Source organism: Neopsephotus bourkii, unplaced genomic scaffold (genome assembly GCF_033783945.1).
Source record: "Neopsephotus bourkii isolate Nb327-2 ecotype Australia unplaced genomic scaffold, CSIRO-AGI_Nbou_v1 NB_1394, whole genome shotgun sequence".
Taxonomy (NCBI): Eukaryota; Metazoa; Chordata; class Aves; order Psittaciformes; family Psittacidae; genus Neopsephotus; species Neopsephotus bourkii.
Window position 1 is genome coordinate 3343166 of NW_026901872.1, and position 27884 is coordinate 3371049.

A 27884-nucleotide genomic window follows, 5' to 3' on the forward strand; every position below is an offset into this window, starting at 1 on the left:
CATAGACGTTGATTGGTTTTACTAGTGGATCCATATAAAATAGAAAAACCAGTAGCCTCCCTAGAGAAATAAGAAAAGTAAGGTATCTCAGGTACTAAATTCTCTAATTTCTTCCTACCTGAAGATTCATATCTATATATACATACATGTAGAGAGAGCTTCATATATATTTATCCATCTATCTATCTTCCTATATTTCTTCCTGAGGAAATTGCAGAAATTCACAGACGAACTTTGAAGCCTGTAGTTATGTGGCGCATCTGTTTATTCCTTGTATGCTGACCTTATTTGCTCTTTCTATGCTAAATACGAACACTCATTTTGATTTTAAAAGTAAAAAGGATGAATGAAGGTGAAAGAATAAGGGAGAATGTTTGAATTCAGAATTATGAGATACAAATAGAGTTTCATGAGATAAAATGTCTCTGTAATCATATTTAACTGTAATTCGCAGCTCAGCAGTATGCTACAATTTGTACCAGATTCACTGCCTACAATGCATGTTTCTTCCAAGAAGACCTGCACAAAGTTTATAAATTAAGTGAAAATATGTATGAATTCTCTGCAATGCATGGATTTCATGTTGTTTGAGGAATCAGGCCCAATGTATCTGCTCTAGTTGTGAGAAGTAATTATAAGACCTCCTTGAAAAAGGACGTTTTTACAGATCTTGATTTGGCTTTCAGCATTTATGAATTTGAATTGACATCCTCAGCAGAGTGCCAATTCTGCATGACTAGATTCATTCCACAAACAGAGTTTAAATGGCTGTGTATATAATGCTAAACTCACTGGGGCAGGGCTTTGTGCAAGCATCAAATTGTTAACCTGGTGTGGCTTTGGGAAGAAGATTTTAGCTGTGTTGTGCGGTTTGGTGTCTTGACCGGAGAAATAAAATGGTCTGGTTTATTTACCGGTATAGGCAAAGCCAGGTCATTTTAGACTTGGGTTAGCTTTTACTGACTGGATCTGGGGGAGAAGAATAACCACTCTGGTTGGCATGAGGAACCACCAATTTTTCCAGTCTCACAGGAGCAGGATCATTTTGCTTTGCTTGTCCTTGGCGTGGAGGGAGCAGAAATATCTCCACACTGCTTAGATTCGTCAGCCTTTAGATCGTACATCAAAAATCATCTCGTTCCCCTTCCTAGTCAAAAGAAACATACATTTTTTTGTTCATTTTGTTCTGTTTATTTTTTTTTTTTTTTTAGGCAGGGATTAAAGCTCTACCTTGTTAGCTGGGAGTTTTACTGATTTCATAGAGAGGAAGCCTGAGAGCTAGCTGAAGTACGTCAGTGACCAAAGTGAGTGTGCTCTTTTAGTGAAGATGGCAACCTTATAGTGGGAAGGCAAGTGTGTAGCCACCATGTCCAGAAAGCTCATTGTTCTCTCTTCTTCAGCACTGACAAGACTGCATCTGGAGGTACTGAGTCTAGTTTTGGGCTCCCCAGTACAAGAGAGATGTGTATGTAGTGGAGCAAGTGCAGTGGAGGCCACCAAGGTGGCTGGGGGACTGGAGCACGTGGCGTGTGGGAGCTGAGACTGTTCCGTGTTAAGATGAAGGCAAAGGGAGGATTTTGTTGAGGTCTTCAGCTACCTAAAGGGGGGATATAGAGGAGACAGAAACAGATTTTTTTTAGGGGAGAGCTGCAAAAAGACAAGGGACCAAAGTCCTGGGTTGCAATAAGGAAAATTCTGTCTAAATAGAAGGAAAAGTAAAGTCACCAAGAGAAATCATTAAACAATGGAACAGATTGCATTGAGTTGTTTTGGGTTCTCTAACCCTGGAGATAATGACAACTCACATAGACAAGTCCTTGAGTAACCCGTTCTTACTGCTCTTTCCCTGCATAGGGTTTGGACTAGATGAGCTCCAGAGGTCCCTTTCAGACTAAAATGTTCAATGATTGTGAGTTAGGACTAGATCTGCTTCTGCCTCCTGCATTTGTCTTGCACTATAACCACCATATTTACAGCTAATTTCTGTTCAAATTAATTTTTTACTTCTCTTTTTTAATGATAAAGTTAGTTTGGTAAGTTCTAAGTGTACTTTGTAACAGTACTTTGTAATGGGTGAACTTAAAAAGTCTGTACTCTTTTAGCCACTTTGTGAGTCCTTGTTTCAGCTTTGTGTATAGCAAATAATGTTACAGCAAGCAAAAATTGAATTTAGTTTTGTTGAACTTTGCAATTTTTTAATGTGCTCAGCTTTCAGGTAAGGAACAATAGGCAATGATATTCTCTGGAACATATTATTTGAAAAGTTTGAAATACGTGTCTTGATTTGTGTATGTCATCTGATTGATTATTTCTGCTCTAGGCCCCAGTATGTTCACCTCTAAAGAGGTAAGTGCTACTGAGTTGTTTGATTTAGCGTTTGATTTTGCCTTGATGGGATTGCAAACACAGAATGTGTTCTTGCATACAATAATAATGTTGACAACCTACAACATATGCATTGCACGTAAAGGATTTTAAAAAGTTATAGTAGGTGATACTGTCTGTGTTTAAGTGTTATAACCCACCTAATAATCAGATCATAACTGACATGGGAGATGCTTTTGTAATATTTACAAAATCGTGATAAAGTGGATTAATATGGCAGTGACATTTTAAGCATCTAACTGAAATCTGTCTGAACAATTGTTGATCTCTCTGAACAATTGCTACTTCAAGGCCAGGTTGGACAGAGCCTTGAGCAACATGGTGTACTGTGAGGCATCCTTGCCTATGGCAAGGGGTTTGGAACTACATGATCTTAAGGTTCTTTCCAACCTAAACTATTCTATGGTTCTGTGATTCTGTGATAGTTGATTAAAGGAGATTCTTAATGGAAATCGTGAAAGAACCCTAAAATTTAAATAAGTGTGAAGGTATTGCATCAATTGTGGAAGGTATTACAGCAATTTTGGGCAAGGTTTTGCTGTGATTTGTGTTTCATAGGTAGGTCATAGTGTACCATGTCTTTACATATATATGAACTTTAGGAAAGAATGAAGCAGGTGACTCAATTTATACTTGATTTATGCTATCAGTATACATTTCAGCGGATAGCTCTATTGGTATGCATCCTTGGTAAAATAATGTTCGTTGACTTGTTTCCTTTGGCTTTGGCAGAGGCACACTGATCCTAGAGTTGGGCTTTCATTCTCCTAGTTAGCTGTGCTTCGGTGCCTGAATGTACTTCCAGTGCCAGTGTTGACTCAGTATTATTTTAATCTGTTATTTAGTGCCAGGTTAGTATATTCAACTGGTGTTTGTATTGTAAATCCTGCTATTATATTACTTTTATAGTCAAAACTGAGTATCAGACTCAAGCAGTTTTGGAGACACTGAAGGAACCTGAATAAACCTTGTTAGTTTCTCTCTCATGAGGCCTCTTTCCTTCTTTCACTCCTCTCCAAGCTCTAGAAACACGTGTGCGATGAAGATAAGGGAAGAGCTGGCCTTTGTGCGTAGCTTCAGTAACTAAGCAGCTCACCAATTGCAGACACATTGTGTCTCATGCTGTAGTTATAGCCTTCTAGCTATTTAGTCAATGTGAATACTCAAGTCAGTAAAATTACTAGACCTTACCAGTGTGTAGAATATTTCATGAATTAGTTGAAAAGTGTAATTAGAAAAAGTAGGATCCAAACAGGTATCAAAAAAACCCCAGCTAGTCATCCTGATTTTTTCACCTGTTTAAAACAATGTATGCAAGCTGGAATCACATTAAGCACAAATAAATAAAATTAATTCTGCAGAAGTGGATCCAAATAAAAAATACAAAGCCCATGGTCTTCTGAAAATGCTTCAGAAATTCTCCTCTTCAACCCTGCCATATTGGTAAGAATTTCAAACGCTGGCTAAAAGGGAGATCAACACTTTCAGCATGGTAGGTTGCTGCATAGAATGGAAAGGTTTGTGGAGGTCTGATATGTAGCTTTGTATGGCACATATGCAGAACTGTTAGGTCAGATGGTTTGAAGCGTTTGTTGAGTAATCAGCATGTAGTAATTATACATGCAGTTTGGTGTTTTTAATGGTTCTTGACTTGCCTACATCATACAGAGCTTGGCTGGCGCCAGGTAGGCTTGGCAAGAGCTCTGAAAGGTGTGAGTCACAGCAGTAGCTGCCAGATCCCAGAGATACTGGTACATATCTAAGAAGGAAAAAGTTCTTGACCTTTTTGAAACAAAGCAGAGGGAATGTAAAGATCAAAAGTTGTAACAATTCCAGCCCCTTTGCTATCCAGTTTTGGTGTATTTTTGATTTCATGACATCATGGTTTATCTGCTTGTTCAGTGGCCGTCTAATTGAAAGTAAAGATTATTAAAAATCAGAATACATTACTGATACTGCTAAGGCAACTTTTGTCTTGCAGTGTCATGGTGGCTTGTATTACCCATTGTCGATATTTCTAGGTGGTACAATAGAATCACAGAATCAGCTAGGTTGGAAAAGACATTTAAGATTATCAAGCCCAACCACTACCCCCAGGACTGCCAAGAGCACCACTAAACCATGTCACTGAGGTCCTTATCTACACGGTTTTTTGAACACTTGTTTTGGGATTCACTTTAAACAGAAGATTTATAGCTTTATTGTAGAGCAGACTGATACACAGAGGCTGGAAGCTGCTATGCTACCGCCACTGGCAAAAGACAGAAAATTTTTCTCACCAAGCTGCTGCTGCTGTAGGCAATATAGGGATACCTGCTATGATTCACTTAGAAAATGTTATGAAACATAACCTTAGAAGATCTGTTCACAGATACCTAGAAATGAAGTTGCAGGGATATGAAAAAATACTTTGGTCCTCTTGTAACTATTGTTTCAAAGCAGACAAACCAGTAATTGAGCAAAAGAGATTAAAAAAAAAATCTATATCCAGGGCACTCAAACCCAAAATTAAAATGTAGTTCTGCTTACCTGATCTGTTTTTAATCACGTTACTTAGCTATTTTCTAAATTTCTCTACCCCTAACATTGGGTCAGAAGTTTCCTTGAACTCACTGCTGTGTTAATTAACTTACTAAGAATTTGATATAAGATTTATGCACAGTTCTTTTACAGTCATTGCCTCACAACTAGCAATGGAAATACGATGTAGAAAGACTCATTTTAAAAATTCTGTGTCTGTAGGGCAGAGTGTGTTCAACCAGCTTTTGTATAAAATCTTGGATACAAATTGTTACTCTGTGAAGAAAGAGCTTGATTTCAGAGTTTTGGAAAACAACCCCACTTTTAGTACCAGAATGAGTGCAAAAAATACTTTGTTTTGTTGTCACATAGTACTAAGGCTTCCATAGACTAAAGATGTGTTAGTTTTTTGTATTACCCTTTGATACTCAAATTTGTATTGTTGGATCATGGCTACTTGAGTTTATCTCTCTCTGTAGCAATTTCTTAAATTTTCACATGAGCAGAAGAAAATACATATAAAATATCCTTTAGGTTAGGTGTAGATTTATTATGATCGAACTGAAACATTAAAAAAAGGCATCCTATGCAAATATATATGCATATATTGTGCCCTCAGTTTTTAGAGACCCTTTTGGTTAATGGGGAGCTTTGCTTCATAATTATTGGTATTATATATATATATATATATATAATATAGATCACTCAGGTCCACTTAATCAATTTGATTATGATAACGGAACTTTTTTTCATAAATTTTCTTTATTGTTTTGAAAAATGTATGAAGAATGCATTTGGTGCTTTGCATATGTGGTGCTTTCTATATATATACCACAAATTGCTGACGAAGTAATGATAAATTTGCTTCTGGCATTGGAGGACTGTATCTTGAGGTGACTTTTCTTCTTTTGTTCTTTATTCACATAATGCCATTAGTATTGTTTGTTACAATGTAGGATATTTATAACAGGAAACATCTGTGGAGCAGTAATAAAGAATAGTTTTCATAAAGCAGTTTTACATTATCCTTCTACCAGTATCTGATAACAGTCACATTTATCTGGGTGTAGGAACGTTCTGACAGGTGCAAGGGATAACTGATTGATATAAACTCACTACTGCATGAAAATGAACCTTTTGATAAAGACATCTTAGTTAGAACTGATAAGTAAAGTACAGAGAACATAACTGTCTGCTATTATGTATCATTTTATTACCTTTATGTTGATCTTGATCTTTTAAATGGATAGTAAAGCATTGACAAAAGATGACTGAATATAGACATTTGTATAATGTACCTTTAGCGGGAGCATAATCTTTAGATCAAGGACAACTTAACAGGGAAAGGGCTCATAATTCATTAAAATAGAGACACTATCTAGTTCATAACATGGAAAACTTAAACAATACAGTATTCTAAGGATTCAAAATTAATACTTTTTCTATTTCCTTAAAATATAAATCTATTTAGATTTTGATGGATTGAGAGGCAGATGAAAACACTGGCTAAAAATTAAAAATAGTTAAGATATTTATTTCCTGTTTTATCAGTTCCCAGAGCTTTTATGGGCATATCCATGTTAACATCTCTCTGATACTGAGTTTTGAGCAGATGGATGCCATGAAAATTATTACTTCATTTAATAAGACAGAAATAAAACTGTTTCTCCACTTGCGTATTTTTTGTGAACATGTTCTGATTGTGTTATACCAGTGTTTGGGTATTTTAAGGAAGAAAATAAATGGAAAACTTTAAAATCCTATAGAATCTAGAGACCATTCTTTCGATTATGTAGTAGTATCTTACATCAGTGTGTTGTTGGAGTCATGGAATAAACTTCAGGAACTTTAATAATTTGACATGCATTGATTTAATTCCATATAGAAATAGGGTGAATAAAAATATAAGAAATTTCTAATAGAGAAAAATTCATAGACCAAAGCACAAAGAAAGAAGGTAGACATCCATAGTATTTTATTGTATGTTAGATATTATTTCAAAATGTTTGTGTAAACGTATGTAGTCAGGCAACATTAATTTATGCTTAGTTAGTAAAAAAATGCAGGAAATCCATTCCTGTGTGAAGTTTTTTTGGTATGCAGTATGTTGTGATTTACTTCTTACAGTGAAACAAATATATATTTTTTTCATGTCTGAGGCTGGAACTGTAACTGCTCAGTGCTACTAAGGTGGAAAACGGAATAATAGAATATAAAATTAGTAATTTTTGTTCTATTGTGCAATTTCTTAAGCACTTTTGATAGGTTTTTAAACGTCCATTTATTTTAAAGAAGTAAACTTGAGAAGAAGAAATATAGAATCATAGAATCATAGAATAGTTAGGGTTGGAAAGGACCTTAAGATCATCAAGTTCCAACCCCAATGCCATGGGCAGGGACACCTCACTCGAAACCATATTACCCAAGGCCTCGTCCAACCTAGCCTTGAACACTGCCAGGGATGAAGCATTCACAACCTCCCTGGACAACCTATTCCGGTGCCTCACTACCCTAACAGGAAAGAATTTCCTCCTTATATCCAATCTAAACTTCCTCTGTTTAAGTTTATTTGCCTTTGTAGATCTTCATGAACCTTATGACATCATAATGTTAAAATAGTAAAAGTTTGATGTTATGTTTGCATGGATGAATGTACATGTGAATTTTGTGTTTACTGTCAGCTCATCAAAACCAGCTAAAGTAGCATGAGATGTGATAATCCAATTCTTTCATTGACAGTGTTTTTATTTTAAATAAGAAGAGGGTAGTTTTATGGGATGTGCTCATGGTCTGAGATTCACTGCACAGTGAAAGTGGCCTCTTAAATCACTGGCAAAACATTGACATTTTATTTTTAATCAAAGAGTTTTTCTGTCCTGAATTTAAAGGAATTTATACACATGATTAAGCAATTTCTTGAATGAGGGCCTTCATTTTTACCAGTAAGATACTTCATATGAGCAGTATTTTGTGCAGTGTAATTAAAATACGTTATCAGATTTAGCTTAATAAATGTTAAAACAAAACAAATGCTTGATGCCTTCTTCAAGGGCATTAAAAAAAAGCTTTCCTGCTATTCTTGATTTGTCATGTTGTGCCAGTGTTGAAAATGAATGAATTATGTTGTTTGCCATAATGACAGATTCTTTTACCTGAAATGTTATTCTGCGTATAGCACTTGTCTGAAATCAGTTGTTCATATGCTGGAGAAGTCCATGTACATCTGGTATGCAAATTATTATCTTTTAATCTGTTTATGAATACAGCAAGGTTAAGGTAACAGGTTTGAAAAAATTAACATTGCATTATCATAATTTTTGTGAGTGAAATTTTAATGTTTAAGAAATGACTGTGTGGTCCACCTCACAAGACTCTCATATCTTCTTCCCCAGCGGCCAGTAGTAAAATTTCACTTGCATCAAACGGCAGGAGAACTATGTGCTCGTTTGTATAGGTTGTTCAACAATCTTTGAAACATATCAGCAAATGTATAATTCACATTATTTCTTCTCTGAAATCTTGATCCTTCCAATGCATGTTTAGTATATGTGTGTTGGTTTAGTATTTATGCTCTGAGCCCAGTAGCATTGCTAACATAGTGGTGTGTGTGTTTTTCTTTGTTTTGTTTGGGGGTTTTGGTTTGGGTTTGTTTTTTTTTTTTTTTGGGGGTTTTGGTGGGAGTTTTTTTGTTTGTTTTTTTTATATATATATCCAAGAGGAATTATGTTGATCAATTCAGTTTTGCATATCATAGAAGCTATTATTCCCATTGGTGATACCTGTAGGCTCAATAAAGAGGCTGAAGTCTAAATAAATGGAACAGCTGAATTTCTGTTGCACTTGAAATTATGGTCCCTTTAGTTAAGGAATGGGATTTACCAGATATGAGGATAGAGGACTTTGACATACATAGCAGTTAATCTAACACCTTCCATGAAAACTACCTTTTTTTTCTATTGAAAGTTTAAAACATAAAGCAGGAAAAAAGTCAGGAAAAAAAATCCCCCCAAAACAAGCCCACATTAACTCTTTGCTGAATACAGTATTTTTGAATTTTCAAAATGGATTTCAGATTTTCAAAATAATTTCTTTTAGAAAAACATACTAAATCCTGATTTGAAACAGCACTGTTAGATATCATTGGTGTGCTGGCGAATTTAAAAAGTGCAAAATGAGAAAAAAAAGAAAGAAAAAGTAATGTCCTATAAAAATATAAATGGGAAGCAAACCGAAACCAAACCACAGAGCTGACATTTTAGAATTATTCGTGGAATTGCATCATGGCACAGGCTGATTGGAATAAATGAACCTCTCCTGACCATTGACTCTCAATGTTTAGAAGCTGAATTCTGGAAGCATAGCATATATTGGCTTTGGTACCTTTTTTATTTTTTATTTTTTCCTTTTTTTTTTGGTATATATATATTTACAGGTCTTGGCAATATCTGAGAGACCTTGTTTTCATTTCTGGTCACCACCTCAGCAAACTAATCAATGAGGCATGAACTGCTATCTGCAGAGAAAGAAATGAAAAATAAACCAGAGATAATCCTTCAGTTAAAAGGTTATTCTGTGTGATAAAAGCTATTTTGTTAATTTATTTACTTACTGGTACTGTGAGATAAAGTGAGGGAACAATTAGGGAATTCTAGTTGAAAGGATTTAAAAGGGCAATGACGACTTAATATTTTAGGTTATTTGATTGACAATATAGTTACACAGTTTTTCTTAAAACTAAAAATAAAAAGGTTTTGGTGTGTCAAAATTGTTTGGTTCAGTTGGTATTTATCTGCTATTAGTATGTTTCTATCAATCAGATCTTCTTGCTCACAAATATTAGTCTTAAATTCTATTTTATTGGTATATGGTAATTGGTTAACCTAGGTTAATAAGTTGTTTGTTTACGTAAAGTAATAATTGTTTCCATATTTTATCCATGTTGTTCATATTTTCATATTTCCTGGTCTTCAAAATGCTCTAAGATGCATAAAAAATTTGTTGGTTTTGACCAATATGTAATCTGGTAGAGCATATTTGTAGTTTGAAGACTTACATGTTATCCAATTTAGTTTATTGAAATTAATTAAAAATCATTTTGATATTCAGATAGTTCAGATAGTTACTTCTGAATATAAACACCAAGTATAAGAAAATAATTAGCAAAATTTGTATGTGTTGCAGTAATTTATTTTCTTCCTTTAACCAAAAGGAAAAAAAAATCTTCCCAGTGTGCAAGTATGTATTTTGAGATGTAATCATGTCTAGTTGCAAGCAATATTATAATAAAATTAATAATTTGCATACACATGTCTACCTACCTATTCTTTGCTATTTTGAGAATCAGAGATACATAGGGTTATCTTTCTTCAAGTCTGTCAGGAGCATTTGATCTGTGCTTGGTAAAAAGTAACGCAGCAGCCCCTTCACCTGGAAGTGGACAAGGCTTTATACCATTGTGGAGATGTAGAATAATCCACCTATAACATTCAATCTGTAGTTCTTGATACTTTACAACTTCTGTCATTTTACAGGTCTGAGGGGTATCATTGCCAAGAAATTTTCTGTTTCTCTTCTGGTTCTTTATCTTTTCTTCTGCATGAAGACTGGTCTTCGCTTTTATGTTCTACTTGGAGAGCTGTTTTTCACTCTGCTATTCTCTCTCCCACTTCCACTGTCATGCAGCCCATTTTTTTTTTTCCAGAACCATGAAATTGGCAGCTTTTTTTTTTCTTTTTTTTTTCCTAGCACAGGAACAGAAAATATATGTTGCTTAATTCTGTTCTCTCTAATTTCTTTTAAGTTGTAGAGACATGGACCAAGGTCTTTCAAGTTAAAAGCACTTTTTTCCAAAGCTGGGTTGGCCATATCTTCTGTGAACTACCAATGGGTATGATACAATTCCCACAAAAATATAAGGGAGTCTTTCCTTTGATTATAAAGAAAAGGGCTGATGACCACTGTTGCCAGTGGTGGCACAGTAACAACGCTGGAGGGATATCAAGCAAATCTTCTTTCATGCCAAATCCAGGCAGTGGAAACTAATAAATTCCTGTGCAATCTTTGTTCCACGCTCCAAGACAGAGGCTCTTTCATGGTCTGGAGCTTGTGCTTCAAAAGGAAGTATTTCAGTTTTCCTTCCCTCTTCACTCACTGCCTCCATCTCGTGGAACTGGCTTACTTGCCATGTGTTACCATTCTCCAAAGAAGCGATAAACACAGAAGAGCTTGATCAGATGAGATAAGTTCAACTTTGCTAGTTGGTAGTAGAAATGAATGGTCCAAAATCTGCCAAGTCAATTTAGAATTTCTGAAAAAAGGAGAAAAAATGGGCAACAGGAGGAAAAAGTGATAAACCATGCTTAGAGGAAAAGAGTGTAGATAAAGGCTGGGAAACTGCAATGAAACAGGCACCTTCCAACCTAGTTGTCACTCGCTGCATTTCATAAAGCATCACTTCTCATTCCTCCCTCCTTCATAAAGCATCTTTGTTTCCTATTTAAAATCAGTGGCTTTCATAACATAATTTATATTAGCATCATTGTGTGTTAGGTGTTTTCCAAATACACTTAGACCAGAAGCTGTTCTGAAGGCCTGTTGTCTGACATGTCCAGACAAACAGACCACTAAAAGAAGATACTGTTGGTATGCTTGTATGCTCAAGATGCTAACATTTAACATTTACATTGCACAAATAACCTGCCAAATTTGGGTCTCATTTTGGTAGTTTATGTTACACTTTGTGCAATACAGGATCACCCCAGTATATTGTGACGTTACTAGATGAAAATTCATGCGCATGTGCAGAGTAGAGAAGCACAACAGTTTAAGACTAATTTGACAAGTATTTTCAGTGATGTGATTGCTGCTGCAGCTGAAAGCCAGCATAAGTTTTAACATGTTTTCATTCTTCAACAAGTTTAAATGATTGTAACCCCCTCTTGGGCTAAAGTTTGCATTTTAGTTCTGCTCAGAGTGGGCACGCACTGAACTTGATTGTAACGCAAAGAAAATTAAATTCCTATATGTAATTATTATGAAGGATGTGGTACATGATCAGAGTATGTGTACTAAGTGCCTGCAGTCTTAAGTGGAGTGGTCACCACTTTCTTTAAAATCATGGTTACAGAAAGAGAAGAAAGATGAGAATCGTGGAATGGTATAGGTTAGAAAAGACCCTTAAGATCATCAAGTCCAACCACAAGCAGCCAGAAATCCTCCTCAGGCAAATAGTCTTACTAATGTTACATTTATTTTTTTTCTTTCTTTTTTGTAGTTTAGTAGATTTCTCATTCTTTTCTTCAGCCTCAGTATTATTATCCTGACCTGCCCACAGGATGATGAGTAGTTTTCTTTGTAACAAAGTAGAGTTGTATCCCTCTGCTTGGATTGAGAAAGTCTTTCTGTCTGTGTATTTCACATTCTGGGTAAGTAGTCTGTACTTTAAGCTATTGTATACAAGTTAGTGAGTGATTCTTTCTGAAGTAGCTGTGTTAAAGGTGACAACTGTAGCTGCCTAACAGTTAGATACCAGGGCCTGTATATGCACCATAGCCATAAACACATCCCAAAAGTGCTTTATGTCATCTTAGTGCAGGTGACTTAAAATAGAAGGCGATGAATAGATTTTGAAGGCTTTCTCTTGTTCTCCAGAGAAACATCATGAATGACAAATTTGACTTAATATTTACTTCTGGAAAATTTGGGCTAGTTTAAATTAATATTTCCCCTTACAACCTTTTTTAAACAAACAAAAAAAAATAAATCAGTGCCTGTGAATGATTTTTTTTGGTGCAGTTAGTAAAGTATGTTGTAATGAAGCATTCACTATTTACAGACTGACTGCTTCATAACTTCAAAATATATTTTACTTTCTTTTTTCCTGGACATATAAGTCCAGAAGTGAGCTATTCAGGTTATAACAGTGTGTATTTGAAACATCATTATGGTCTTTTCAGAACTGATGGGAAATGGTGCCACATCTAATACATTATTTATCAAGCTACCATTGCAGGAATAACAAATATCTTAATTAGTGGAATTAATCAATTATGCCTTTATGCATTAGTTGCCTGTAGTCCTCTGTAAGAAAAAAAAAAAAGTTTCTTCTGTTCTTCTACCTTTTAAAAATGTGGTTATCATGCTCTCCTTCTTTCAAGCATTTAGAACAAAGTCCTGATAATTTAATTACATGCCTCATTCAAATGCAAGATCATATGAACCTGTAATGGCTCAAATCATCTGTTTACTAATAATTCATCCAGTAGTGCTTTTTTCTGAAGGGAGAAGGGAAGGGAGAACCTTATCTGCAATTTCACTTTGGTACAGTATTATAATTATAAAAGAATAACAATATAGTTGTACAGTCTGCCATTTAGTTCATGGTTTTTGGGTGCATTTAGGCTATTGAATTAATCTCACTTTTAAACAATAGAATATAATACTTTAATAGCTTGCCTTTGCACTGACTTTGTGGGATGCTGAAATTAGTATTATAATGTACTGTGTATAGTTTCTGCTGAATGTGATTGCTTTAGCAGCAGTCAGTTTGATAGTATCAGGTTCCAGCTTGCATTGCTGGGTCAACATGGACCCAGGCCATTAAAGGAGAAAGGTTCAGGGAAAGTTCATTTCTATTGTTTTACCATGGTTACAAAACAGAAAAAAAAGGAGAAATCCTGCATTTGTAACATATTGCTTCCTGAGCCCTGAAGGTACTATGATCTTTTTTTCATCTTAAATTGAACACAGAAATATAAACCTCCTGATTATCTGTAATGTAAACAAAGGAATATTTTCTGATCACTTTTAAAGTAAAACACAGATGTTCTGCATTGACTGTTGATGTCATTAAACAAAATGTTTGTATTCATTTAATTTGATCTTCCAGACTGTTAGCATTTAAATTTGTTACTAGGTCAATAGAAAAATTAAAACTTCATACTGACTTATAATACTGACTTCTGTTTACATAATTTTCACATTAATTAACTCACAGTAAGCCTGTTGAAATAAGTATGTTTGCTTTTTCTTTAAAATATAACCTGTCCGTTCAATAATTTTCTTTTTAGTATGGTTATAAAATAAAGAAACTTATTCACGAAAAAGTGTGATCTTAAATGTCATCATATGTGTTTAACATTTATGGCAAGGTTGTAAACCACTTGTGAGATACCATTATGAAAGGGTTTAAATCTTAAGATAAATGTGTTCATTACATATGTAAGAAAAAGAAAGCAGAAAGGAGTTTTCACAGCATTGATATGTTTTACATATGATTTGTTGAAGAAGGCTAATTCTTGAGCAATGAGTACTTCATATTGTGAGCTATTGCATGAGTACACAACGAGTAAGTGAGATAATGGGCGCAATATAGAATAAAATTTGCTATCTGTACTGATATGAAGAAATTCTGTAAACCAAACAATTGCACATTTTCTTAATGGAAAGATTTACATGAAATCTGACTGAGCTCTGAAGGCTGTGGCACAGCATAATCTTCAACAACACGTTTTTATTTGTAAAGGTCTTTATGTATAATTCCCATAAACCACTTCTACATAAGTGAAGCTATTGGTAGATCTGACAAACAAATTTTGCAGTATGCTAAACTGGGCCAGGATGAATATGTATTTTAATTTAAGATATTTGGGGAACATGCAGATAATATTGTTGACTTAGTATGTGTCAATAATCTCCCAAGATGGTGGTGCAAGGCACATGCTCTTAGGGTCTGTCTACCTGGAGGTGTTTACAAGAGAGGTCTGTGGTCATTCAGAAGAGTCATCCCACTATAACATTGATACTGACTGAATTGACATTTGAGTCTTAACAATAATGTTGTCAAAGGAAAAAAAAAAGAAAGGAAAATACTTGATTGTCTGGAATATGTGAGAGGAAATTTTTTAGGGTGCAAATGGTACTAAGTAAACTATTATTCTTTGTTTACCCTTGACTACACTTCTAGGTTTGATATGCTTTAGCAAATGATGTCTGTTTTTTTCAGTTGACTGTAGTGTTCATTTTCTTTTTTAAATTGTTATGTTAATGTATTGAGTCCACTAATCACCTGCCTTGATAATCACCTGTAGGGATTGTAGTCTGTATGTGCACATACTACAGAGAGGTACGTACATACGTATGTTTCTGCATATGGAATCATAGTTGTTTATGTTGGAAAAGACATTTAAGAACTTTGAATCCAACTATTAAAATACCTCCAGGGATGTGGATTCAACCACTTCCCTGGGCAGCCTGTTCCAATGCTTGACAACCCTTTTGGGAAAGGTATTTTTCCTAATATTCAGTCCAAGCCTCCTCTGGCAGTTTGAGCCCATTTTCTCCTGTGCTAGTGCTTGTTACTTGGAGAAAAGACCGACACCCACCTTGCTACAATGTCCTTTCAGGTAGTTGTAGAATAATAAGGTCCCCCCTGGGACTCCTTTATTCCAGGCTACACACCCCCAGTTCCCTCAGCTGTTGCACATAAAATCCTTTACCAGCTTTGTTGCCTTTCTTTTTGACACATTCCATCACTTCAATGTCCTTCTTCTAGTGAGGGGCCCAGAACTGAACACAATATTCGAGGTGTGGCCTCACCAGTTACAGTTACAGGAGGACAATCGCTGCCATTATCCTGCAGGCCACACTATTGCTGACATAAGCCAGGATGCCACTGGCCTTCTCAGCTACCTGGGCACACTGCTGGCTCATATTCAGCTGGCTGTTGACCAACAGCGCATGATGCCCTTTTCCACCAGGCAGCTTTCCAGCTGCTCTTCCCCAAGCCTGCAATGTTGCATGGGGTTGTTGTAACCCAAGTGCAGGATCTGCCACTGAACCTTGCTGAACCTCATAGAACTGGCCTTGGCACACTGATCCAACCTTTCCAAGCAGATCAGCGCTCCCACCCAACTTGGTGCTGTCTGCAAACTTACTGATGGTGCACTTGATCCCCTCACCAGATCACTGATAAGTTTATTTAACAAAACTGGCCCCAGTAATGAGCCCTAAGGAAGGCCACCTGTGACTGGCCACCAACTGGATTTAACTCCATTCACCACCACCCTTTGGGCCTGACTATCCAAGGTTTTTACCCAGCAAACAGTACACTCATCTGAGCCATGAGCAGCCAGTTTCTTCAGGAGAAAAGGTCTGGGAAACTGTCAAAGACTTTACTGAAGTGTAGGTAGACAGCATCCATAGCCTTTCCTTCATCCACTAGCAGGACACCTTGTAATAGTAGTAGATCAGGTTAGTCAAGCAGGACATGTCTTTCATAAGTCCATACTGACTGGGCTTGATCACCTGGTTGTGTTGTATGTGCCACTTGGCACCTCTCAAGATGATCTGCTCCATAACCTGGCACTGAAGTCTGGCTGACAGGCCTGGAGTTCCTAGCAATCAGCCTTGTAGTTCTGTCATGATGGGCAGGCTGGAGATACTCATCTTTCACCATTTAGTACTTGATCATCAAGTGTTGCAGAAGCTACAGTTGACTTGTTAACATATGTGCTTTTCTCTAGCTCTCTTGAGTGGTGCATAGTGTCACAACCCAGTGGGGGAGAAGATCACAATCAGTACTTACTAAAGATGATGAAGTCTAGATTGATTCGTTCTTTGCTTTAATATGCTTTGGCACCAGGACAGCTGTTGCCTTGGGAATATCAGCCTAGAGACTCCCTTGTGTGGACACTGTGCCACTTTATGGTCTACATATACTTACGTATGTATGTATATAAATATATATATAGGCACACACACAAACATATACCTCGCATAGCAGTTACTATGTGAGAGAGAATGTTTTTTCTAAGGACTAAATCTTTAAAGCCCAGGAGTCCAAAGCATGTCTTGTCATATTTTTCTGTTGCACTTTCCATACTCCTTTTGTGTATCTAAGCCCATATACTTGAAATACATTGCTTAAAAGCTGTAAAACTTTTATCTCTTTTAAAAGACAGTATAAATGAGAAAGCATCTTTTAAAACATATGTTGCCACTTTATTCAATTCTATTAAAATTGAATATATCTGATATCCAGGTCAAAATTTAATGAAGGATAATTGTCTGTGAGAAGATTCATCTAATTTGCCATTTTATTGCAGTACTTTCTTCCTCAAATATTGTTAAACTTCTAGAAAAAATGCATGAGCTCAGTGTCCAGTCCAAGATCAGATGTGCTTTTTTATCGGAAGTCTATAAAGTTGTGAAGACATCACTCTGACCTTCAGCCAAGCATGTAACCAAGCAAGTTTCTGATCAGAATAATGTCTTAATTTGATCCCTGTTCTCCAAAAAGGGAGATCTGCTGGTTATTTTTTTTTTCTGTAAGAACTTGATGTGTTACTACAGAAAAAAGCCCAGTTCTGCCAGAACTTCTTAACGGCACAGAAGGCATGTGGTTTGGTCAAGTAGGTGTTTCTTTTGTATCATATTTGGTACTGGAGTGAAGCTTGAAACTGCAAAACCTAATATGAAGTCTCAGTCAAACAGGTGACATTCTAGGGAAAGCATTTGCTTAACGAAAATATCCCACTTAGTCGGAACCATTTGCAACATCTAACATTCAGAGATCACCAGCCAGAACAAAATCAGAAGAAAGAACTTTTGGACTAATTTATTTGATGATTTTGGATTATTTTTCATTTCCAAGCATTTAAGTCAGGTTTTGAAGCTAAAGCTTTCAGAAAAGTAGAATATATGAAGAATCAAAATACAGTTGTGAATTGGCACCTGTTTTAACTCTTGTCTAACTTGACTGGGCATGGAAAAACAAATCTTTTTGTAATTATTATGATTAATTTGTGTTTCATTATCATCTTAGCACTCAGTCAGGATTTGTACTTATTGTGCTACTAGCTATAAGGACAGAGCCAAAAGATAGTTCTGTATACGTGTTATATACGGATTTGTTACAGGCACAGAGCATGACAGTCAAACATCACATGGATGTGTGTACTGGCCAGATGTAATATGTCTCAGAAGAGTGTGCTGCAAGTCTGTGGTGCCATTTTGACCATCTTGGAAGTTATACTCCTATAATAGAGTTCTCTTACATGAAATTCTGCTCTACGTGTTCTATGCTGCTGAAGATGTGAAGTTCATAAAAGGAAGGATGAATTGATTTAATTCACCATGAGAATATAAGCATTACAATAACATGATGGATTTGGTCTTTTATTTTGAGATTCTTTGTTTTGGCTAATGTGAGAAGCTTTTGAGAAACACAGATCTTTTCAGACACAGAGCAACAGTAACTGAAATTTATTTCAAAGTCTGATATCTTCATAATGACTTTGGACATGGGAGGTAAAGGCACTAGAGCATTTATAAGTTTTCCAGTCACAGAGAAAATACAGAGCAGATCCATAATTAGGCACGTTAAAGTACATGTTAAAATAAACTTCTCAATAACTGATTTCTATAAAATAGGTCCTTTAGTATCTTTGATATCTTTCTATGCAACTCTATTATATAAAGATTGCAAATGGAATGACCAGTATTACAAAGAATTATGAATAATAATAAAAAAATCTTATCAGAAGTAGATACATTTGTCAACTCTGTTATCTAAAAACATACTACTTAGCATAAATGACTGATTAACTTTTCAGTTTCCCTGGGATAACACATTAGTAGCAGATTGTTATTTCTGATAGGCAAACTTTACCTAAGATAGTTACAGGACAGCTTTGAGCACTGGCTGTGTTTCAGGCCTTCAGGTAACATGATGACAAACACTAAGTTTCATGGTGATAAAAAATAGAAGTGCCTTTGGTTGCATCACTGTAGTATTTCCGCTTGGACTAATAGTACTGTCTTTCTTATTTTTTCTTTCTTCATTTTTTTTTCTTAGGACTTGGGAGTCTTGGATTGGTATTCCGTATCATCCAAATTATTCTAGTTCTTGTGTTTAGGAGGGGAAACTGCTGCTATTCATATGGTTATGGATGTTGCTCTGCAAAGAAAATGGGAGGTTGAATTTGAGTGTTTCTGTTCCTTGCCTTGCACAAGGGAAATATAATACAAGGGTGCATCTAGACTTGCAAAGTTGGAACACTGTAATGCACCTGGGATCTTAATTTCACAAAAGGATTTTGTGCAACTGGGTACACAGTGAGGGTTTTTCCTGGAAAATGCCATAATTCACTTTTTTCAGTATGAGTTTGTATTTTGCTGTGTTTTGAAATTAAAGCTGGAGTATACACAAGGATTTACTATTTAAAGAGCATTTACAAGGGCAATCACCTCTCTTGTATCTCTTGGTCCACATGGGGTTTAAGTGATAACCATTGTCTGGGGGCTGAACAAACCCATTGCTATACTGATAGCTGGTTTTTGTCCCAAACAATTCGAAGTCTGAATGACAAAATGAAACTAATGCTGCACATGCTCTTTAACTTTTAGTTACTAGTATCAGAAGTGTAGTCAGTCGGAGAGTAGACTCATTTCCCCACTGTCACTTGCACAGTGCCACGCAACATAAATATCTCACCATGACCCTAGATACTGCCTGCTCAAAAACCTATAATTTTTAATGCTAAGCACTTGTCTAGTAGGTTTATTTGTAGATTTGTGTTTACACATATGTACAGATACAAACCACTGTATTTAAAGGTTTAAATTCTAGATTTTAATGAATACTGCATTGTGACCATCAATCTGTGTTGCATCAGCTGTTCAGTTATAGCTGTACAGACTAACAGAGAGTCTTTTCAGTATTTCATATCAGCACAGTTAGTCTCAAATGTACAATAAAAGTCACTTTCAAGCTTTTATTTAGATGGTTCCAGCAATTCATCGGAAGTGTACGGTTAATGAGTGTGGGTTCTCAGAATTAAAAATAAGGTGAATAAAGGGCAGGGAACATTAACCACAGTCTCTGGCAGAAGCTCGAATAAAATATTTCATTTTGAGTATAAATAGTTTTTTAAAGGGCAAAGGGTTTAAGATATAGGCAGCTTCATTAAAAAGGTGATAGTTCACTTGTTTCAGCATTTCATGCAAAGAACTGTGGCCAATTAAGTGACGAGTGCATTCATATATTCCAGTGGATACACTTATATGGTAGAACTCCATTATTAACTGTTATGAGTAAGAATAGCATATTAATTAACAAACTACCAGGAGAACTAGAGTATTTTCGCAAGATACTTACCTGGAATAATACTTTTGTGTGTGTGTGTGTGTGTGTTTTGTTTGTTTGTTTGTTTGTTTTGTTTTCTTATTTGAGCTTAAATAAGCATTGAAATGTTTATGTATCTTAAATTTAATATAGGTGGTAAAGAACACCAGCTCTGTGACCCCTTTAGCAGTGGTGGGCATGTTTGTTAGGTAGGCTTTTTTTCCTTGTGTTTCTGTTCTTTTTTTCTTTTCTTTTCTTTTTGTTAGATGGCTGTCATAATGACAGCTGCTGCCCAGTGTGTCCTACTGCAAAACAAATCAGATGTTATTTTTCTAAATGAGTTAAACAAAAATTTCTTAAACAAAGATACTCATGTATGTGTGGTTACGTATGTGTTCAAAAGAGGAGTGTGTTATTATATTCCTAATTCTGCTTTGAGTCTAATTGGTTATTTGTACATGTAATTATCTGATTTATGTTCACAAATTCGTAATTACATGTACAAGTTATATGCAGAGATGAATGCAGATGGTTAGAAAACAAGCCTTGAAGCAGGACTGTTCATTCCAACTAAAGTTCATACATTTAAATCATTGTTTCAGGCCATATGCAGACTCTAACAGACATAACCACATAAGTTACACTTGCTTGACATTAGGAGTCATCTCAGCAACTTGAAACTTTTTTTGAAAAATGAAAACTTAAAATTCTTTTAGATTGTATCATTTGGATCAAACCTGTCTTTCTGACCTATTAGCTCCGTGCTTGACGTGTTTATAATATACATAGTAGATGTTGTTTTGAGATGATGTTTTTAGAATTAAAAGCCTAAGAAAAGATTACAACAGTTTAGGAAAAAATAGACTTTGCATCTGTTATAGTTTGGGGTTTCATGTGGGTGAATAACACTGTTAGAAGGAATAACTTAGCTTGCATATTTAAATTATAGGTGTGGTTTCTTCTGTAAGCTTGAGTGATACGGGAAAGGCATCTATTATAACTCGACAGAGCCTTTGTAGGAAGTGTGCACTTTAGGTCACTGCTTTTTGTAGTTTTCTTGTAGTTGCAGGAATTCTTCTGAAAAGAAATCAGTGTAAATAGAGGAAATAAATATGATTTAGCAAGGTTTTATGGTTGCTATTTCCAGTCTTCCTGAAAAATTATCTTTGGGATTCCAGTGCTGAGATTTCTGTACTGCTGTTGGATATTACAAGTACACTTTCTGCTGCAATGTTTATAGCAAGTAAAAGTCTATCAATATGGTTTGAATTTATTCATGTGTTCTGTTTAATAATTGCATTTCATTGTTTATTCAGACATTTTCTACTGTAGCTTGTATAGCTGTCATCATCAGAGGCTGGTGTTTCAGTTGTTACATAGTCATGAAAGCCAACATACTTAAGTGTTTTAAGAACTTCCAGGCAGATCTAGTGTTTCACCTGATTAGATGAAGCAGTGAACTTCTTGGCTTAATTTACTTCTGACATTATAATTCTGCAACCCAGCAGAATTAGTTTAATTTGTTATGTGTTTCTGCCTTTCACAAATTGCAGATCTCAATTTCATAAAAAGAACAGTCACAATTCAGTAATATTTTAAACTTATGTACAATCACAGCTGTATTCAGGTCTGATACTGCAATTTACTCCTGTAACAGTGGGATTTATAACTGGTTTTATTTCCTTTCTTGACCTTCAGGTCACTCATATGTTCAAGTAGTAAGGTCAGTCAGGTAGAATCTTTTTGTTAGATTCTTTCATTGTGTTTGTAGTGGAAATTCAACCATCAAGTAAGAGCTGGCAGGTGTTCCTATAATATATATTCTACATATTGTTGTACTCTTGTACCTTATATTTTGTACTCTTGTATGAAGAATATTCCTGATCTTGCTGAAAAGCATAGTGATTTGGGCTGTAGTGTCGAGGAAGATGGAAATGACATGATGATTGCGTGACTGGTCTGTTAGGAAAAGAATTAATTCAACAAGGTCTTCTCTACCCCTCAAAAAAACCTTGGGATCCTAGTACTAACCAGTGCTTGTGTATTACTGTGGTAAGATGGCTTTGGAATGGGGTATGGAGTGTAATATATTTTGTTCCATTTAACTTAATTATTTGGACCACTGATAAGCTGGTACTGCGTTTCTGACCAAATATAACTTTTTGGCCATTTTTGTTCAAAAATAGCAGCACAGTGTTCTGTTACTGAAATGCATTAATATTTTATTAGCATGCTTTCTCCACTACTCAGTTCTGTAACATGCTGTAATTCTTTTGATCATTAGTGTACTTCTTTGTGAAGATTTTTAAACAGATCTTTATATTTATTTTTATCAGCACTGTTTGCTGTCTCAGTAAGTCCTTCTAATATATCATGAGTTCAGCACTAATTATTGTGTGAGAACATTTTCTGCTTAACTGTGAGAAGAAAAATAAATTTAAGGTAATTGCACTGAGAGTTTTATTGTTTTATACGACTACTGCAAGTAAAAAGGACATGGTGTGATTTCTAGTGTTTGTTTTAGCAACTGCCAAAATAGATATATTCCCAGTCTTGGAACTGCATTCTTTTACTTTGTTTTTGAGTGGGAGTAGAAGGGAAAAACTTAAAATAGTAAACTATAAGGTTTAGATCAATGTTCTTTGTCATTTTTGTGCCTTTAAAGTGTTAGTTCAGTGCATGAGAAATATTTCTGAAGGTTACCTTGGCAAGCGTTTTTTCCAACTAAAGAAATTAAATTACACAAAAGGTTTAGTCAGGCTTCTTAGACCTTATTTTTCAAAACTGACGCGTCATTGGCTCAAGTCTTATTAGTGCGGAGACTGCATGTGTGACACTGAGAGCAGCATGACAGCTAAAACCAGAAATACTATGTATACCATGTATACCATGTGAGAAAAGTCCACTGGTTACAGGTTGTTGCAGGACATCGCTGACTTTGCATTAAGTCAGCAAGTAGCCTCAGGCTGTGACATGCTCAGCCCCTTTGCAGTGGTCATCTTACAGCTAGCACAATAATAACAACTTCCTGTGGTGGTTCACCTAAATTTCATTCAGCTGGCTTCTTTGAGGTCAAAGATACTGCATCAGGCTTTGAAGCACTGAAGGGAGGTGGAACAACTGAGAAATGAAGTTTTCAATATGTACCTAAATGAGGTGAATAAATGCTGATGTATCTAAAATTGATATTGATATTCAAAGCTGTTCTAAGCAGTTCTAAGAATATAAAAAATACATTAAATAAATACGCCAAATGTTTTTTACAGATTTGCTGCCTATCACCTCCAGAGTGTAACTCTCCCTGCTGCCTGCCAGTATTATTGATTATAAAACTGCCTGAACAATGGCAGCTTCATTGCATCATGTTTGCTCAGTTTCAAATTAGGGCAATATTTCTGTGTACTAAGATGTTCACAGACAAGGTTAAAAATAAACCTATATATGTAGAAAACCGTCCCTGAAAATAATTAGTTTCGGCTAGAAAGGCTGTTTGACTTCTTTCAGCTGGTCAGAGTTGCTGTTTTCTTTAGGAGTACTTCATGTATTGAATAAAATTTTGAAGAGTGAAACTTTGTCTAGAGTTAATTTTGCACAATTATTCCTCAAAGTCAGGACATAAGAAAGATAAATCACATCATAATCTCAACTTTGTTGCACACTCTTTTCATTTTATAGTAAATGTTTTGCCATGCAATCCGTCATCTATAAAGTGCTAGTAACACACTCTGAGAGGTATATGTGATTCATGAAGAATTTCAGCTGTTTTGCAGCCAATACCTTTCCTGGTGCTCAGAATTCTAACAGAAGTCAGTGGGAGGTCTAGGTGTCTAAGGCTTTCAGGGATGAAACCCTAAGTTTTAAAGTTATGGGTGTCTCCTGATAGATAGTAAAAAGAGACAAATAAAAATCCTGCTTACTTCTAAATTTTGTGGATAAACCCACACCTATTCTCACTTCACCTCTTTCCGTGTTATTATACAGGACCACATCTGCTGATTATGTCTGCTTTTAATTGTTTTCCACTATCAGAGAGATTTCTAGAAGCAAGCTCATACTTCGATAACACAGTCAGAGGTGTATAAAGCTTTAAAAGTATAATCAAAGCACAACATTTTAGCTGATGAGAACTCCTGATTCTTCCATATTTTTTTTTAATTTAATTCAGCTGTCGTCTAGATTCAGTAACGCAGGAAGGATGTAAGGCAAATATATGTTGATCAAAAGACAAAAAACCCCCATGCTTTGGAAAAGTTGTATTTTAGGGCAATATACTGTTAATTTTTTCTCATGTTTTGTACCTTTCATGCCAGTCACAGTGTGGAAGACTTACACATCCTTTACTTCAAAGCTGAAAATGCTAGAGCCATAGTATTCCTAGAAGTGTTTGTGAAGTTGAAGGGGTGAAACACGAATCTGGCCACAAATTGATGGATTTATTTTTCACTAGTTCTAGAAAGTGCTCTGGATGTCTAATAGCTGATGCTAATGAAGAAAACATTTCCCTCCCTTCTTTAGAATTTCAGCATTCAGCAGTCTGCACATTTGGTTCCCCTATTGCATAATGGCATATTGTAATTGTAAATCGTGGAAGCTGTCTAAAAATCATAAAGCTCAGTTGTCTGTGTGAATGTCTTCTAAGCCCTGAAAAAAGCGAATTTTGATACAAAGCTTACAGAAGCCTATATAAGGCAGCCAAATTTTGAGGGAGGGAAATGCATTTAGGTAGCTTCACTTTGAAAACAGAGGACTAAGTAATATGTGGTCCTGTAGGAAGCTTTCTTTTTGTTCTACATCATATGGTAAGATACCTCATATATGAAAATTTCAGTTTTAGAAGGGAAAATATCTAACTCCCATGTTTATGTTTCTAAAAGCAGAGAGAGTGTCAAAATTTTCTGTGGCATATCCCTTTTAATGAGTGGAAGAGGAACTGGTACCTTCTCTTTTACTTTTCCTCAGCTCCTTAAAACAGTTAATCATTGTGGTTTCCTTGAATCTTTGTTGAAATTGCTGAATTGCTGCTTTCTCTAATTAATCTTCAAAGAATGAAACAGTAGAGAAAAAGAACCATCTATGTCTTCCAGATACAGGTCTGTTTCTTCTAGTGTCTTCTTGCAGAATCCCAAAAGACTCCTTGATTTCTCTGTACTATGACCCCAGGTATTCACAAGACTTATACTGGTTTTTTGTGTTTTGGCTCTTCAGCCTGTTTATCTTAGCTCTAAAAAAATTCAAATGGCAGTCATTTTCAAAATCAAAATGGGTCTGCTTTGAGTAGTATACCCATTGAGATAATTACCTATACCTTAAAAAAGTCAAATGGCTCTTCAGAAGAATCAGTGTTGTTCTTACAATGATTTTTTTTTACACAGAAGACAAAAGCTTGTAATATCTTTTGCATCTCTATAAATGCTTACATATAAAATATAAATTTGAGTAAAGAAATTATTATCAACAGTTTTTAAATCATGATTTTTGTGTTTCCATAACATCAACTAGAAGAATACCTTATATTGCTCTAGTGCTTAAATATGCCTTTTGCATAACAAATCGATTCATTGCTATTTAATTTCTTTTTTTTTTTTTTTTTACTGCTGAAAACAAATCTACATCTGATACAAAATAGGAATGTGAGTACTTTGAAGCAAGCTGTTATCTTGGAATGAAAGTCAGGATGTCCTAATGTGAAAATAAATAGGTCTTTATACAAGTTTAGGAAAAATACCAACAAAATGATTCATTAAGCTGTTTTTATCATCTTTTTATGATAGTTAAACACATTTCCTATGCTTTTAATGTTTTTTTTTAGAGTTTATCATAAGGCTATAACAATGCTAATGAAGTACAAAACAATATGGAAGTTTTAAAATAGAATCAAAGTTAGTATTTTTTAAAGTAACTTTACAAACCATTTATTCCATAACTCTGGTAATGATTCATACAAAATTCTTGCAATTTGCATAGTTTGAAAACAGATCTTATAAAATGGTGGTATTTCAAGTTTGGAATTTGGTTAATGAAACAAGTACATAATCTAAATTAAAAAAAAAGACAATTATTGTTACTTAATCAGTTATTGGGGACAGTCAAATTTGCTGATTTTAATTGTGTATTGCATAGTCTGCCATGACTCTAAGTCACAGCTTCCAGACTTTAAGAAATAATTCTTAGTGCGTCTTAATGTGTTTTTTCTGACTTGTTATAAGGAGCAAACATTTCTTAAATACATAAATGCCATTTTATGGTAAACTGGAATTAATGCTTTGTCTCTTAAAAATATATCAGGATGAAAGAGCTTTGCTTCTCAAGAGTTTCACTTAAATATTCTTAGTTGAATTGGAATTGGGAATAGAGGACTTCATGGAAAGCCTTACTTAATAGAGTTTGGTATAAATCCTGGGGTAGAGTTAGGTTACTGGGGTTCTTTATGGTTTTGAGGGTGACAGGCCTTTTGTAGAGAGCAGCATGATCAACTTGATTGTAGAAGGCAATCAGAGAGTTTTGCCTTGGATATTTCAGTGTCACTTCACAATTCTGTTCCATGGGTATCTTCTGTTAGGCTTTGAAAAGGGGTGGTTTTATTCCTTAAAAATCAAAACCAAAAGCATTCAGGCTTCACCATGTGTATATTTGGCAGAAAGCATAAAAAAGTCTTTGCAGGCATGAACTTGGTTTTCTAAGACTTGGAAGCCATTGGTAGTAGGTTGTGTGTTATGCTGTGGCACCCTGCTTGTGTTTTTTATGCTGTTGTCAGGCCCTTGCATACTCTCATCAGTGATTTGAGAACAGTGGATCATCATAGGTATTTAAATTAAGCCATTAAGATTTTCTTACATTGTGGTGTTTTTTTTGGTGGGTGAATATATTAGAAACACTCCATTTAAATCAGATAATTTTTGGCTATAATGTTTTTATCAGTTTTATGTGTATTCATGGTATGTTTATTTTTATTGTAAATCACAAAAGAAATTTCAAAGAAAAAAGGAAGATGCTGAATTTGGTTCTGTGAGCTGGAATAAGACAATATAATTTCTCTACAACTGTTTTTCTTGCAGTTGTGAACATATGACACTTCTGTTTGTGGTAAAGAAACTAAAAAATCCCAAACCAATCAAATAAATTATCAAGCTTATAATTTTAATAACGACCTTAGCTCAGGACATTAAGTTGGGAATTAATGATCAGTTAAGGTTAATGACTCAATGCCTTGAGTCATTAAACTCCAAGAAAATGCCCTGTACTTTGATTGTTTTTGTTTTATTGAAGGTAGGTTATATAAGTTCCAAAAAAGGTATTTCCAAACACAAGGGGAATGAATATGAAAAAAACCCAGATAAAAAAAGCCCCAGCATAGCTAAAAATTCCATATGCTTGTTAGAGTTTTGTAAGTAAGTGTGAGGACTTCATGAGCAAAATCTTTCAGAGCCACCTTTCTTTCTTCCTTTCTTAGTCTGAATCAAATTAAGAACCTCAAATGTTTGGCAAAGCATAGGTTAACACTGCAGTACTAGAACTGAACATCACCTTTTTCTGTGAAGTTATTTCACAATGTCCCCTAAATAAGCAGTTATAAACTATTGCAATAGTACAATGCTGTGACCTGTACATAAGAATACAAGCCTTTGGATAGGTGTTGTATGTAGCAGGTACATATTTGCATGTAAGTGGGTAATAAGTATTTTCATTGTAATCCGTATCTAATTTGTATGCTACTTACACAGTCCAGGAGATGGAAAGTTGTGTATGTAAGCATTTAGCAGACGAGGAGTGCTTAAACGTGAAGCCCTTCATTTTTCTATACTGGGCAGATGTAAGCTTAACAATATCCTACAAATAATTCTGAGTTCTTTCTGAC

The 27884-nt window shown here is 35.2% G+C and overlaps 1 protein-coding gene across 7 annotated transcripts in view; it reads left to right on the top strand.

The window, feature by feature from the left end:
- DACH1 (dachshund family transcription factor 1) overlaps positions 1-27884 on the top strand; it is a 364599-nt gene that overhangs the window by 121554 nt on the left and 215161 nt on the right. The window lies entirely within an intron of this gene.